General features: G+C 33.3%; 1 long non-coding RNA gene across 1 annotated transcript in view; it reads right to left on the reverse strand.

Moving 5' to 3' along the window:
- LOC107130928 (uncharacterized) overlaps window positions 1-15,298 on the reverse strand; it is a 187,224-nt gene that overhangs the window by 135,592 nt on the left and 36,334 nt on the right. The window contains exon 4 of the long non-coding RNA XR_001493701.3: window positions 13,858-13,983. This is a non-coding gene — a long non-coding RNA (uncharacterized lncRNA). The remainder of the gene's footprint in view (window positions 1-13,857; window positions 13,984-15,298) is intronic.

Here is a 15,298-nt window from a genome sequence, read left to right on the forward strand (position 1 = left end):
GTACATCACGCTATAATATAGCTATCAGTAACATTGATGTCAATCGTCGCCTTTGGTTTTATAGCCCATTATTTTCAATTACTTGTGTAGCTTTTATTTTATGTCTTAATAAAAGAATTTTATACCTTTAAATTACTATTTTCTTCTTATAGCCAAGAAGTCTTATACTCTAAAAATTTAAAAACTTTCTGAACCAGTTCATTATAATCATCCACTATAAATATTAACCACCAGGCCAAGAATATGTCTTAGTTTATACTGTATTTAGTGCTACGCATGATATCTTTTTTTTTTTTTTTTTTTTTTTTTTGAGATGGAGTCTCACTCTGTTACCCAGGCTGCAGTGCAGTGGCACAATCTTGGCTCGCCACAACCTCTGCCTCTCAGGTTCAAGCAATTCTCTTGCCTCAGCCTCCCTTGTAGCTGGGATTACAGGTGCCCATCATCATGCCCGGCTAATTTTTGTATTTTAGTAGTGACAAGGTTTCACCATGTTGGCCAGGCTGGTCTTGAACTCCTGAGTTCAGGTGATCCACCCTCCTTGGCCTCCCAAAGTGCTGGGATTACAAGCATGAGCCACCACGCTCAGCCACATAATACTTTTTCAATATCATATATGAAAGAGAAAAACACATTTACAAAAATCATATATTGTAATAAATATTCTTGCTTTGTTTTGTTTTTCTGAAACCTGTGGAAATACCTTAAAAATTTCCAGAGGTTTTGGAATCTGTGTTATCGTTTTTGGCAGAAGTGTCATAATATAATTTACTGTGAAACTGACCATGGGTTTTCTGCAGATGTCATGTTCTGAGCAGAAATGAGAGAGGAGATTGTTTTGTTTAGGCTGTTCTATAAACTCATCGCAGCTGAACGAATTTGATCAAAAGTCATGGTTCACACTCTATATATGTCATGCAGTAGGTGTTGGATAATATGCGTGTGTGTGTGTGTGTGTGTGTGTGTGTATATCCTTGATTATCCTATGTCCTTAATCATACTGTAAGATTTAGAAATGTAAGAAATCTAAAGCAGACCAATTAATTTCTCTCAATGTACATTTAAGCCAACAAAGGCCCAAAGAAACACATTCCATAAGAGTAAGGGACACAGCTAGTTAGTGGCAGAACTGGGCTGAAAACCAGAAGGGTATCTTGATATGTAACCAAGCCCTCTTTCTTTTCTCACTGTTGCTTTAATGACCACATTTCTCATTTTCTGTCCTTTTCTTTAGACCCAGGCAGAACTTCTCTTAATTAACATTGAAAGATTGACCACTGGGACCGTGCTAGGTGCTATTTTCTCATGTAGTTCTATTTTATGAGGTTTATCTATTTTTTCATCATATTAACTTTAAACCAATCTCTCATGGTTTTTTAACACTTCTTAGCAAAATTATTGAAGATATGGAAATTATTTTTGCAAAAAGTCAACAATTTATTTCAAACAAACACAAGGATAACTCTATATTGAGTTGGGTTTTTGCTAAAATTCTATTTTTTTTATATTGGTATCCTTAAGTACATATTATCTAATACATATACATGATACCATCCAAAGTACTGGAAACATTTGCTAAAATGCTTACATAAAATATTTAGTTTTTATTTTTAGAATTTATGTCTGATACAGGGCAAAGTCAGCACTGGAATATTTCCTCATATTAAAATAAGAGATTTTTTATTATTCAAAGTAAGCTCAATAGATATCCAGAGAATTTTTCCAAACACAGTAGAAGAAATACCTGATAAATTTTAAACTTTATTAATTGACAAAGACAATTTGGCAAAAGTTTATAATTAAATTTTTTGGCCAAAAAATAAATATAATTACAATTGTCAGTAACAGCAGCAGTATCATTAAAAATGAATATTTTACGTATCTTTTCAGGACTCAATTATGTTTTATACTTAGAAACACCTCCTTAGGCAAACTCTGACAATGAGTTTGGCAAATCTCTGCTTTGCTTTGATAACATCATTGAATGTAGCATTGGGAAGAGAAGTGCACAGTAGACTCTTGTGTGCCATTATAAATTGGCTCCAGCAAAACACTGCATAAATAGTAACTTCGCTGTAAATATAATTGGATAACATTATATTAGGACAGAATCCTCGTCATATTTCACATATGAGTTATTTGAACAGATAATGTCCTTTCTATACAATGGAGAAAGACTTATGTTCTAAGAAGGAATGAGATAATGTAACTGCCCAAGGGGTTTTCCTTGCCCTCTGCCTAGACAGAGCCGATTTATCAAGACAGGGGAATTGTAATAAAGAGTTTAACTCATACAAGCCAGCTGTGCAGGAGACCAGAGTTTTATTATTATGCAAATCAGTCTCCCTAAAAACTTGGGGACATAGTTTTTTAAGGATCATTTGGTGGCTAGGGGGTTGGAAAGTGGGGACTTCTGACTGGTGTGGTGAGAGATGAAATCACTGGGAGTCCCAGCTGTCCTCTTGCACTGAGTCAGTTCCTGGGTGGGAGGCCACAAGACCAAAAAAGCCATCAAGTACAGTGTCTGTAAAATATCTCAAGCACTGATCTCAGGTTTTACAAAAGTAATGTTATCCCCAGAAGCAATGTGGGGAGGTTCAGACTCTTGCAGCCTCCAGATGCATGACTCCTTAACCATAATCTCTAATCTTGTAGCTAATTTGTTAGCCCCCGCAAAGGCAATCTAGCCTCCAGGCAGGAAGTGAGTTTATTTTGGGATGGGACTGTTACCATTTTTGTTCCAAAGTTGAACTATAAACTAAATTCCTCCCAAAAATAGTTCTGCCTAAACCCAGGTATGAATTAGGACAGCGTAGATGTTAGAAGCAAGATGGAGTCAGGTAGATCTCTTACATTGTCATAATTTTCTCAGTTATAATTTTTGCAAAGGCTGTTTCAATAGGATCTTCCACACTGTATCTCCTGAGTTGAGGGGCTTTGAATATAAAGATGAAAGTAAAGGTTCTTTATTTTTACTCCAAATATAATTTCTTCTGTTTTGTGTAAGCTACAATATGAACTCTGAATATTTATCATTCTGATGGGCTTTTAAAAGGCAGTGGGGGTGAACAGAAAAGTAAAAAACCTGTAAGAGTCAAGACAAAATAAGAAACAAATGGCCTGTATTTAATTCATAAATAAGAATGTATCCTCCAACATACCTTCAACAAGCAGGATTCTCCCAGAAAAAAAAAAAAAAAAAATTCTGTCATACAAAATCTTTTCTTGTTGCACATATGGAAGATTTTGCAATTACAGTTACTTTGTTTTCTATTCCATAGAATGTTATCGGTTTTTGGTAGATATATTTAGAACAATAATTATTAAGGTGTGATTTTTGGCTCCAAATTTCACTGTAATCCTCTCAGCCGGTCCAATTAAAAACTTTTTTTCTCAAGAATGCTAAGAAAGTATTTGCCTTTCTCACTGTGTATGCATTTGAATTCATGATACAAGAGCAGTGATATGTAAAATCATTGATGTGTTAACAAGAATTGAGGCAGTGATACCAAATAATTTTTCCCACCACACAGGTGGAAAAAAATACCTGTTTCACCTAAGAATGTCTTAGAAAATTATTAATTTTATTAAATCTTTTATTTTGAAAACATATCTTTTTATACTCTATGTGATGAAAATGAGAAATATATATAAAGTGCATTTCTGCTGCCCATTGAAGTACGAAGATTGTATCAAGAAAAATAATTGTGCAATTGTTTGACTTCTGGGCTGATGTGGCTATCTGTTGTAATTAAACACCATCTTCACTTGAAAGAATGACTATCAAAGTATTGTTATTCAGAATTTAGTGTTACAGAGTTAAGGAACAGAACTGTTTACTTAAAGGAAAACAGCTAACAGTGTGTGTTGCAAATAATGAAATTTTAATTTCAAGAGAAACAGAATTTTGCAAAATTTTTATCCACCATTATGAGCTTGACAGTTTCTCAGTACAAGAAAATGTTTCTAAGGAGCTCAATGGTGATATTAACATGTGATTATTCACATTAACCCTAGTTAAGTGTATCAACTTTTGTGAAGTCTACACAACCCAGTAAACTGATAATTTTTCAAATGATCAGTGACCTTACACAAATTTCACTTTATATCGAAGATGTATCAGTGAAATTAAACAGATTATAAGAAGTTCATTGATACAAGTTCCATTCCAAATTGCAACTAATCTTTAAGAAACTACTATTTGTAAAGCTGGGGGTAACATCAAATTGGACTAACTGCAGCAATCATAAGGCTATTAAAATACTCCTCCCTTTTTCAATTACACATCTATATGAGTCCAGATTTTCTTCACATACTAAACCAAAACAAAATATCACAACATAATGAATGTAGAATCAGTTGTGAGTTCACATATATATTAAGAGAATGAGAGATTATATACACTGGGCACAAAGAAAGTATAAGACCAGCAAATTCTTTATTGATATAAGATAATTTTTTTTGCCCTCAGGTAGATTATATGAAGAATTATAAATGGTATATCTTCCTCTAGAGCTATTGTTACATGTATATTTTTGCATTCATCTTAAGACTTCAGTTTTTTCTTCATATATAATGGAATATGTTGAAGGCTCATAATGTGCTAATAGTCAATGTAATGATTTGTAAACTATATTCTGCAACTCATTGGAAAATATAAGAAATAGAGTAATAAAATATTTTGGGCACATTGTCAGAAAACAATTTTGTATATTGCATGTGTTTGTTGGTTTTTGCTGAGTATAAATCTGTACAGTACTTTGGAGTCTTTTACAATAAGAATACTTATCAGGACTGAAGCAATAGCTTTGATTAAATTGATGAGTCTCCAGAACAATACTTAAAATACATGAAGGTTAGATATTTTGATAACTCAAGTTGCTTAAAATAATAAAACAGCTTTTGCATGGAACTTAACTAGAATTTACTGGGAATATTAACATTTATTGTGGAAATTTACTAGGTCAGTCTTCTTACTCAAAGTCATGTTAATGAACAGTGAAATTTAATCCAACAAATATTTATTATGTATATCACAGTTAGTGGACTACAGGCTAAGAATTACTGTGAAGTTAACATTTTAAAAAAACAGTGTCCATAATGCAAATGTAAAGGAAAATCTGAGTATACTTTTTTTTATTATTAAGTTTGGGGCACAAATAACCTAGAAACATTTCAAATTACTGATTTTTTTTCTTAAAGACTTAACCTAAGAATCTGTGGGAAAGCACTAGTGCCACTAGTAGGCTGCAATTTGCTTACTTTTTATGATTCATTTGTCCTTGCTTATGAAAATGTATTATTAAAATGGAAAATAAAATTCCAAATGCAATTGAGAAAATGAAAATCACTTGAATTTATCTGTCCCTTATATTCCGTCAAAAATTTCCTTGCATAATATGATTTTGACTTCTTCCAAAAAAAAGTCAGAAGGTGAAATAACAGTTGTATAGGTGAATTTATACAAAATGTTTTTCATTCAATAAATAGTAGAATACAGTTTAAGTTCAATAACTATTATGTCAATACCTACTTATAGTTAAGTTAGCAATATTGTTAAACCAGAGTTTTTCTATCAGAAAACTAACTTAAAATTAATTCTAAACAGTATTTTATGCATACATACAATATTTATCATTGACTCTTATGGGCTAAACACTAGGTGTAAGAAGGAGCAGAGAGATGAATAAGAAATTACTTTCCACACAGAGTTAAATGTCTAATAAACATGTTCTCTAATTTTTTCCAACAGATTAACATTATCTTGGATTGATGCAGTTGCTCCAAAAGTTAGTTCTTCAAACATACTTTAAAAAATCAGTAATTTTATTTATAGATTTTTAGCAAAGCATTTACTTCTGAATAATGAAAGAAAAATTCTAACAGTGGATATTTTTAGGTCAATAACTATGCAGCTTTTAATCTACTTTCAGCATTTCTAAAATAACAGAAACTATTCCTGGAAAATCCATTATATTTTTCTGTTCACTGAATTTGTTGAATAATGATAAAGGATTAAATTCACTTCAATTTTAACTCCCCCTCTCTTACTTTCGGCCAGAGACGAGAAATCAGAAATAAATATTGAAGTACCTAAAATAATTATTTTCTGTTTCAGTATTTACAACTTCTTTTTTTATTTTTAATTTTACTTTATTTTATTTTAGAGACAGGATCTTGCTTTGTTGCAGTGGCATGATCATAGCTCACTGCAGCCTCATACTCCTGGGCTCAAGGGATCCTTCCACCTCTGCCTGCCCATTAACTGGAATTACAGATGTATGCCACTACATCTCGATAATTTTTAAATTTCTTTTTTTTTTTTTTTTTGCTGAGACAGGATCTTGCCAGTCTGGTTTTGAACTCCTGATCTCAAGTGACCCTCTGGCTTTCACCCCACAAAGTGCTAGGATTACAGGTATGAGCCATCATGCCTGCTCCACCACAATTCTTTTAAATTTACCCTTTTACCCAATCTTCCTTTTTAAAAAAACCTATTATCTTATTTACCTTGGGTTTTGTATGTATTAGGTAAATTAAAAATTACTAATTGTAGACTAAGACAAAACAAAGCAAAATAAAAGTCCATAAATCTTTAAAACAATTTGAAATGATTGAAGGACCACACACTATTTAGAGAAACAAATTCCTAGCAAAAATATCTTGAGGAAATTTAGACCTAGTCTTCCTATATTTTTTTTCTGTTTTAAAAAATATCATGCAAATTTCATCCACGTAGGAGTGATAAGACATGTTTCACAGATCCATACTCATTCATTCATTATTAAACATCTACAATGTGGTCAAGAGAGTATAAATTATTAAAAATGAAACTTTAATATGAATCAGCTGTATTAGTTGCTTGCAGCCTCATAACGAAAAGTAGACACTCATTTATTCAAATGTATTGCAAGTATAAATAATGACAAGATCAGGGATATAAGAGATGAAATTCCAGATCTTAAGTTTATTAGCTAGTTGTGAGAGAGATTTAAATATGTACAATTTAATATAGTGTGATAAAGTATTGTAAATAGAACAGTGCTTAAATTTCATATAGTTTTTAGGTTTTTAGGAAAGCTTCCATAATGTCAGAAATGAGTTTGTTTTTTTTTTTTTCTTTTTTAATATAAGAAGCAAATAGCTGTACATTCAAAAAAGTACAATGAATGAAAGAAAGGATTAAGTTCTGGCTGGGCACGGCCGGCTGTTCACGCCTGTAATTGCAATACTTTGGGAGCCCGAGGAGAGTGCATCGCTTGAGGTCAGGAGTTCAAGATCAGCCTAGCCAACATGATGAAACCCTGTCTCTACTAAAAAACACAAGAATTAGCAGAGCACAGTGGCACACGCCTGTCGTTGCAGCAACTCAGGAGGTTGAGGCACAAGAATCGCTTGAACCCTGGATGTGGAGTTTGCAGTGAGCCGAGATCGCGTCACTGAACTCTAGCCGGGGCAACAGAGTGAAACTTTCTCTCAAAACAAAACAAAACAAAACAAAGAAAGGATTGTCATTTTAAAACGATGGAGAAAATACTCAGTTTTTGAATGAGTGACACTAGAGAAGTCAGACTGCACGGGTGTGAATGTGTATTACATCACTTACTATTCTGTGTGACCTTCAGCAATTAGCCCCGTTCTGGACAGAGTAGGGAAAACAATAGTACTGATATCAAAGACTTATTTTAGAGATTAAATGAGGGGGTAGAGATAAAGTACTGAAAACCGTGCCGAGAACTCAGCAACTACTCAATGCATACTATCTATCATTACAAGAACTTATATAGAATATTACTTTCAATTGGAGAAAGGGTGGATTTATTAAAGAATGCACAGATACCTATCACCCAGATTTTTGTTTCTAATGTAATTCTCCAATAAAATGAACCAAGGCTCCTTGCAGAAAGGGCACATTCCAGGACTTAGCAAGAGCAAATAAAACAAACATAAACAATAAAACAAATAAAATAAAACATAACACCACAATGATGGGGATATGTCAAAGAGACACAGGAGCCATTGAAAGAGTTCCCAACTGTCAAAACTGAGACAATTTGAGCAATACAATAAAGTGCTATTGGATTATAACCCAAAGAATAAAATAAATATCAGGGAGTCCATACAGATATAAATAAATGAATACATTAATAAATGGGAGAGAAGAGACAATACTCCCTTGCAGAACAGTTTCAAATAATTTATGTAGATATTTGCCCTCAAGGAGGTGGAAAATGACTCCCCCTTCTTTTAGTTTGGATTTTTAAATGGTGACTTTCTTTCATGGAATACAGTATGGGAAGCGGAAAAAAGGAATGACTCTAAAGTGGTGAAACCTGACAAGCACTACCTCAGGTCAACATCAACAGTAATGTCATGTTGAAAATACATACTTTTTATATAATTTGATGAGAATGGCACTTTAGCTCTGTGGCCTTCTTCACAAGATCACATAACCCCAGTCTGATCAAGAGAAACATTAGATAAACCTCAATAGAGAAACTTAATAAACGTCAAACAAGTCAACTAAGATAAAATGCAAAACTTCTACCAAACGTCTTTCCAAAAAAAATACCTGTTAGTTGACTCCAATCACATCTCCATTACCCTTCTTGTAAAGTGTGAATCAAGCCCAAACATGTAGCATTTATTGACCAACATAAAAAAAAAAAATCTGTGGACTTCGGAAATGGTCTTTTAAAGATATTTCTATGCCTTGGAGCCATTTGTGACTCAGTGAGAATAAGTTATGTTTATGGGTAAAAGAATGAGTGAGAATAGTAGTGCATATAAAAAACAAAAGAAATGGCAGATGAAGAAAGTTGAAAATGGGAACCCAGCAAAAAAATAAATACTAAATCAGGGCAAGTAGATAAAAATATGCACAAGTACAAAAATGGATAACCTGCTAATGATATTGTATTTTTAGTTCCAATTGTCTTAATTTTGCGAGTGTGTGTGTGTGCGTGTGTGGAGGGTGCAGGTTGTTGTTGCTGTTTCACATATAAAAACGACAAAAGATGTGCCTCTAATGTTTTCAATCACTTGAGGACTAATTTTAAAGACTGCAGTTGGATGCTATTGTAAGTGAATTGTGTTACATATTTCTTTAGTACCCATTATAAACCAAATGCCATTTGAAGACTTAAAGGTGAAAGTTCCTGAATTCATGTATTTTCTTGGTCTTCTGAAGCACCAGAATTTTTTAAGAACAGAAAAGTAAACATTGATTTGCACCTCTTGAACCCTGCACTTGAATACAGGGAAGTTCAGTTAATGGTATCTCAGTATGCTGCGTGTTATGTGCAAGTCGTATGACATAACTTAAGGTGTGTGTGTTTGAAATACACCGATACAAGAGAGCTTTTGAAAGTTTGTTGACAGCCTGCTTAAAATCATTTCCAAGAGAGAAACGTTTCTCAAAAAATACTCTAAGTAAGTAGAAATAAAGGGATGCTCATTCAAAGGCAGGAAGCTGCGTAAAATGCTCTGTCCTCTATCCATCTCTTGTAACTCACAAAGCACCTTAGTTAGAAAAGGCTGCAACGAAGACACTAGCTTTCCTTTTTAATTTTTACTGTAGTCTTTTCATGAACTTATTTGGCATGTTTTACAATTTTTTTGTAAATAATAATATCTAGAGGAACTATGTTTCACCGTTTACAACTTTGGAAAGCATTACTTTTATTATGCAGTAGAAAAAATATAAGAAATAAGCTGAAGCCAGTGTTTTAGGGCTAGCAATGCATTTGCCAAGTCGTGCAAACTTGGGCAAATCCTTGAAGGCTTCTGTGTTGTTTCTTCATCACACATTACCTTAGATATAGGATTTAATTTAGGAATACCTTTTGTTCAGAGTTGCATTGTGCAATGTAATCTCATAATGGAGAAAAGTCCCATTTACACTTCACGTTATCGGCCACAATGTTTATGGATCTTATGCACCAGTACTACTTATTAATTTATTTATTTTAATAGGGGGACCACCATTGACAGTCAACTTATATTTTAGGAATATGGAATTCACAACAATATCCAAAACCTATTATATCACTGTCAGTTTATTAATGAAAATATATCAACATCAAATTTTTTGAAAAAGAGTAAACTTAAGAATAAGGAACACAAATTATATAAAATAAATATATTCACTGTAATTGTATTATTACGTTGCAAACAACCCAACTTCAAAAAGACCAATGTGAGGCCAAGGGATGGAACTTTAAGAAGTATTGCTTCTCCAAATAGAGGTATTTCTAAATTCTCATAAAATTCTTAATTATAATATTCCATATTTGAAATATTTCTAGTATTTATTAATAGCACTTTATGTTTCTATTTACAAGTGAAATAAGGAACATAGTAATTCTAACCTTTTAGTTTAATTTAGTTCTATTTAGCCAAGGATTAAGAGGCTGTACACATTAAATCCTTCATGTCTTTCGGACTTTATTAGAATTATGTGTCGGATACAACAGCTTAAACACTTGAGATATTATAGCATTAATTGTAAGCCCAGAATGGTTTTCCTTCCTTCTCTCTCTCTCTCTCACTCTTGGTTGCTGACTTTTAGTTAGGTGCATGGACCATGGCTGCCAACTTTACTCATAACCTTGGCCTCATGACTAAGTCTGGAAAAATGATATTTGAGTAAAGTCAGGCATGTGATTTGTAGGTCACCTCTTTAAAAATGAAGCCTCTTAGCCAGGCATAGAGGTGTGCACTTGTAGTCCCAGCTACTCAGGGGGCTGACACAGAAAAATTGCTTGTACCCAGGAGTTTGGAGATGCAGTAAACTACGATTATGCCGCTGCATTCTGGCCTGGGTGACAGAGCAAGACCCTGTCTCAATAAATAAGTAAGTAAATAAATAAATAAATAAAATGAAGCCTTTTGCCTTAGGCTTCCTCTTTTCTTCTTCCCACTGGCAGACTGGATATAGCAGTGGCTAGCTTCAAACATTGAGACAAGGACAACTCTGAAATGGCATAGTAAGAAAATCAAAGAAATACAAGTCTTTGAATGGCCTTATAGAGCAGAGCTGTTCTGTTTTGTACCACTCAGCTCTGTCTCATGAGAGAGAACTGTATTTATGATTTATTTAAGCCATTATATTTTGGAGTAATATACATCCAAAATATACAACATCTTACTACAACATCTTAACTTTAATATAGGTATTTAAATAGCAAATAATTTCAGTCATTGTAAACAAAATGAAAGAAAAATGGAAGATCGAAAAAAATCACTACTATTTAAAAGTCCAATTTATTAGGTTTATACATTTTTTTCTGCTTAATTTGTGAATTTACTGAAAATAGATGCATTTTGTGATTAGGAATTTAAAAATTTGATTGGACTTTGATTAGCAATCTTGTTTAGGAATGTAAAAGTGTATGAATTAGTTAATCCAAAATAGTATTTAAGGCCAGAATAAGCAGATACGGTGGTTAAAATATCCATTTCAGGTAGCTGTTTTATTAACAAAGGTGCATGGTAAAATTATAATTACAGAATAATATTAGTTATTCTTAATAGGAGCCGAATAATATATTTTTATACAAACTCCCTCCTACATGAAAATGGATTTTTAGATTGTGTCTTTTCTGAAACTAATTTATTTAATGTAAATAAATTGATGTATTTACTATTATGTGCCACCAATATTCATAGTCCAAATATTGTTACACTTGGATTTGTGACCAAATCATTGTTCACACATAAACTGGGGTTTTGCTTCTAAAGATGCGTTGTGGTTGTGCAAGTCTATGAGAAGTTATTCATGGACAGACATTTAATAATCTGCTTAAGCAAAGTACTAAATGTGAGATTTCCGGGTAACCCATCCTGGGTGGGGAAAACATAAATGATAATTTGACTAACATTAAACAAAGATTCTTTGTGGGCAATATTACACCAGTTTTTTTTTTTTTTTTTTTTTTCCCCAACTGATAAATGCAACAATTAAGAAGTGTACACAGAAACACATAAACATCTAAATATGACATTATTTCTGGTTGAATGTAACAGGAGAGTTTGACTTCTCATACCCTACCTAGGATACCTACCTAATTTATTGGGCCTATTTCGAGACAGTGATAGCAGAATATTAAACCAAACATTGGACTCTTCTAAGCATGGGACTCTGTATAAGTACACAGGTCATATATCCATGAAGCTAGCCCTGAATTTCTCTATATTCACATATAAATAGTGGAATTCATTGTTCAGAAGAAGATCTTTCTATTGCAGCCACAAAGAGAATTCTGACTTTCTTCCCACTTGTCAATCACAGGGTGCCCTCAAGGCCAAGAGGGTCTGAAGGGACCAAGCCTTGGGCTAGATCTAGAGAGAAGGCAGATGTTTTCCCTATGCTTCCACAAAGAAAATGGTTCTACTTTATGGGCTAAACAGTGTGTGCTAAAGGGAGAGAATCTGAGGAGAAAAAAAAATGACTACCTAATTCTTTCTATGCCACATAGCTCCAGCATCTTGGCAGGCATCTGAGTACTATGGAGAAAGAAGCCTTTACTTTCCTTTCTTTTCCTTTCCTTCAACTCTGCCATGGTAGCACAAAAATAGCAGCTATAGATAATATGTAAACAAATAAACGTTATTTTAAAAAATAGGCTGCAGTCCACAGTTTGCTGATCCTTAGTGAATGTTTTCCTAGGATTTAGAATACATTCAGTTGTGAATTTTCTTCATATTTAGTGAGCTTAATTTTGTAAATCATGAAATTAAAATTATCAAATAAGAAAATTGTCATACATTTTGAAGAGTTGTATTTGATACAAAGTATTTTTTAAGAATTAAAAAAATGGGGAAGAGTGAAGAAAATAACCAAAATTTAAGTTTTAATTATGCCAGGCATTTTGGCTTAGAAACCATTTAGAAATTGAGTTCCATCAGGAAAATCGTTGGTTTAATGAATTAGAGCATTAACACTAAGAGCCTAAGGTTCATGCCTTAACTGTTATTACTCTTGCCATTTGCGAAACTCGCTTAGGGCTTCATTTTTGAGACTAACGAAAAAAGGATTTAACTCCATTGCTTCCGCTGACATTAATGGAATCCATTCATCTACCTTGCCATGCTCTGCCTAGAAATTTACACTTTCAGGCTTATATTTACAACTTTAAGTATGGGCTGTGAGCTTGCCTTAGGGAAAAACAAAACAAAACAAAAAAGACAAAAACTGAATTTAGTAACTCTGATTATTTAAAAATAATTTCCATGAAAATGTGATGCATTAGTTTCTTATTCATAAGATACACTTCTTGGACATAGTTTCTCTTATTCAGACTTTAACTTTCAAGACCAAATGTGACACAGAAGGAGTCAAATTTTCCTTCGGTGCTAATCTCCATTCTTCCCTTCTACAAGAAACACTAGTTCTTTCATTTTAAAAAGTTGAACGGTACAAAATGTTAGCTAAATAAATTTTTTAAGGTTTCAATTAAAACAAATGCATGTCAGAAACATCTTGAAGAATCCATATTCTAAATATAGAACCGCATTTTCTCATTAAATTTCTGTACCTATATCAAACTGACAATGTTAGATAAATTCCAACTTAAATAGATGTTATAAGTAGAGACTTTTTAAAGGCGTAAAAACAATGTTTACTTCTGAAAGAATACATGGAATAGCTGAAAGGAAAGACAATAGGTTTAAGGAAATAGCCTTCAGTGCAATCAAGGTAAATTTACCATTTACTATTGAAACTATGCGTCTTTTAGGATATCAAGCTGGGAAAAGTTAGCAAGTGATATTTGTAATTATCACTGTAAAATAGCCAGTAAATATTTGTATTATTAGTCAAATATTTATGGTCCCATTCATTTGAGAGGATCTTACCTGCCTATTGGCATGTAACTTGTAGTGCCTCTTCAGAAAGGAATATATAACTCTTCACCCAGTTGATGTTAGCCTTGATCACATGACTTGCTTCAGACAATAATCCATGAGCACATGTGTCACACGCTGTAGAAATTATAAAAGTTTCTCTTCAAATCTCGTCTTGGTTTAAAAATAAAGTAATAGACACTAGAAATAATAACTTCTTACTCTAAAGCCTCCTATCAACTATTAGTTCTTACACTTTAGCCCAGTTCGTTGCTTTGGCTTACTCAGGCATGTCTGGACAGGCCCAGGCAAGTTTTAGCTCACAGCTTATGCCCCTTCCTTATTTGGAATTGTTATTGCTTCCTTAAAACTTTCATAAGCAACTTCCTCTCCTTCTTTGTTCTCCGTTGCACTTACTTATTTAGAAATGTTTTAGGTTGTTAGCAAATCAGGTATCAGTTTAAGACCGTGAGGTCCAGCTCCAGCCAATGGAGGCAGGACACAGCAATAAGGACAACCCAAATGCGTAAGGGATAAATATGTCTGCTTTTCCTTTGTTCAAGTGTGCTCTCGCCATTGTTCCATCTGTGAGGAGCACCCTTTCTGCAGAAAGTAAAGATTGTCTTGATGAAAGATCCTTTGTCTCCACGATGACTTTTCTTCACAGCACTGATTATTTTTAACACACACAATATCCAAGTGGCAGTATTAAGAGCCATGATGTTTCTGTTATTTGCCTTTCACTTTACTTATGCTACATGATCAGCATGGATCATGTCTAGGTGGCTTGATTTGAGCAAATCAGACCTGTAACCAATCTACAGAATCTGCCATATATGTAAGAAATAAACTTTGCTATTTTATAAGCCAATGAAAATGTGAGGCTAATTGTTACTGTAATATAACACACACACGCAAAAAGACTCACTGATTCATCACTCATTATATAGGTAAAATGTTGCAATTGTATGATCACTGAAATTACAAAAGGGAAAGAAGACAGATTACTAACAATATTGATAATAACTGCCACCTTTATTTATAGTAAAATATATTCCTTTTCCTCTTATTTGTATATTCTTGAGTTTTCCTGAGATTAAATAGAAGACCACTGTATTACAAACACTCAATATTCCCTGTGTTGACTGAGAAATCTCTTTCCTTTTTCCTACCAGTATTTAAAGGGTCTCTATCTTCCATAGAGAAATTATTTCTATAGTTTTCCCTTTCAGAGTAATTCCCTGAATTACGTCACTTCACTTCTAGACTCAAAACCCTCCAGTGCATTTCCGTCTTATTAAGGCTAAATTACAAAGTTGTTACCATGTCCTTCAAGGCACTACATGAGCTAGATCCTCTCTTATCTCTCTAAACTCATGTCCTTTTACTCTGCCTACAAAATACTTTTCATTACCTATATCAACCTCCTTGTTTTAGTTTTTAAATACACAGA

This window comes from Macaca fascicularis, chromosome 9, assembly GCF_037993035.2.
Source record: "Macaca fascicularis isolate 582-1 chromosome 9, T2T-MFA8v1.1".
In the NCBI taxonomy this organism is placed as follows: Eukaryota; Metazoa; Chordata; class Mammalia; order Primates; family Cercopithecidae; genus Macaca; species Macaca fascicularis.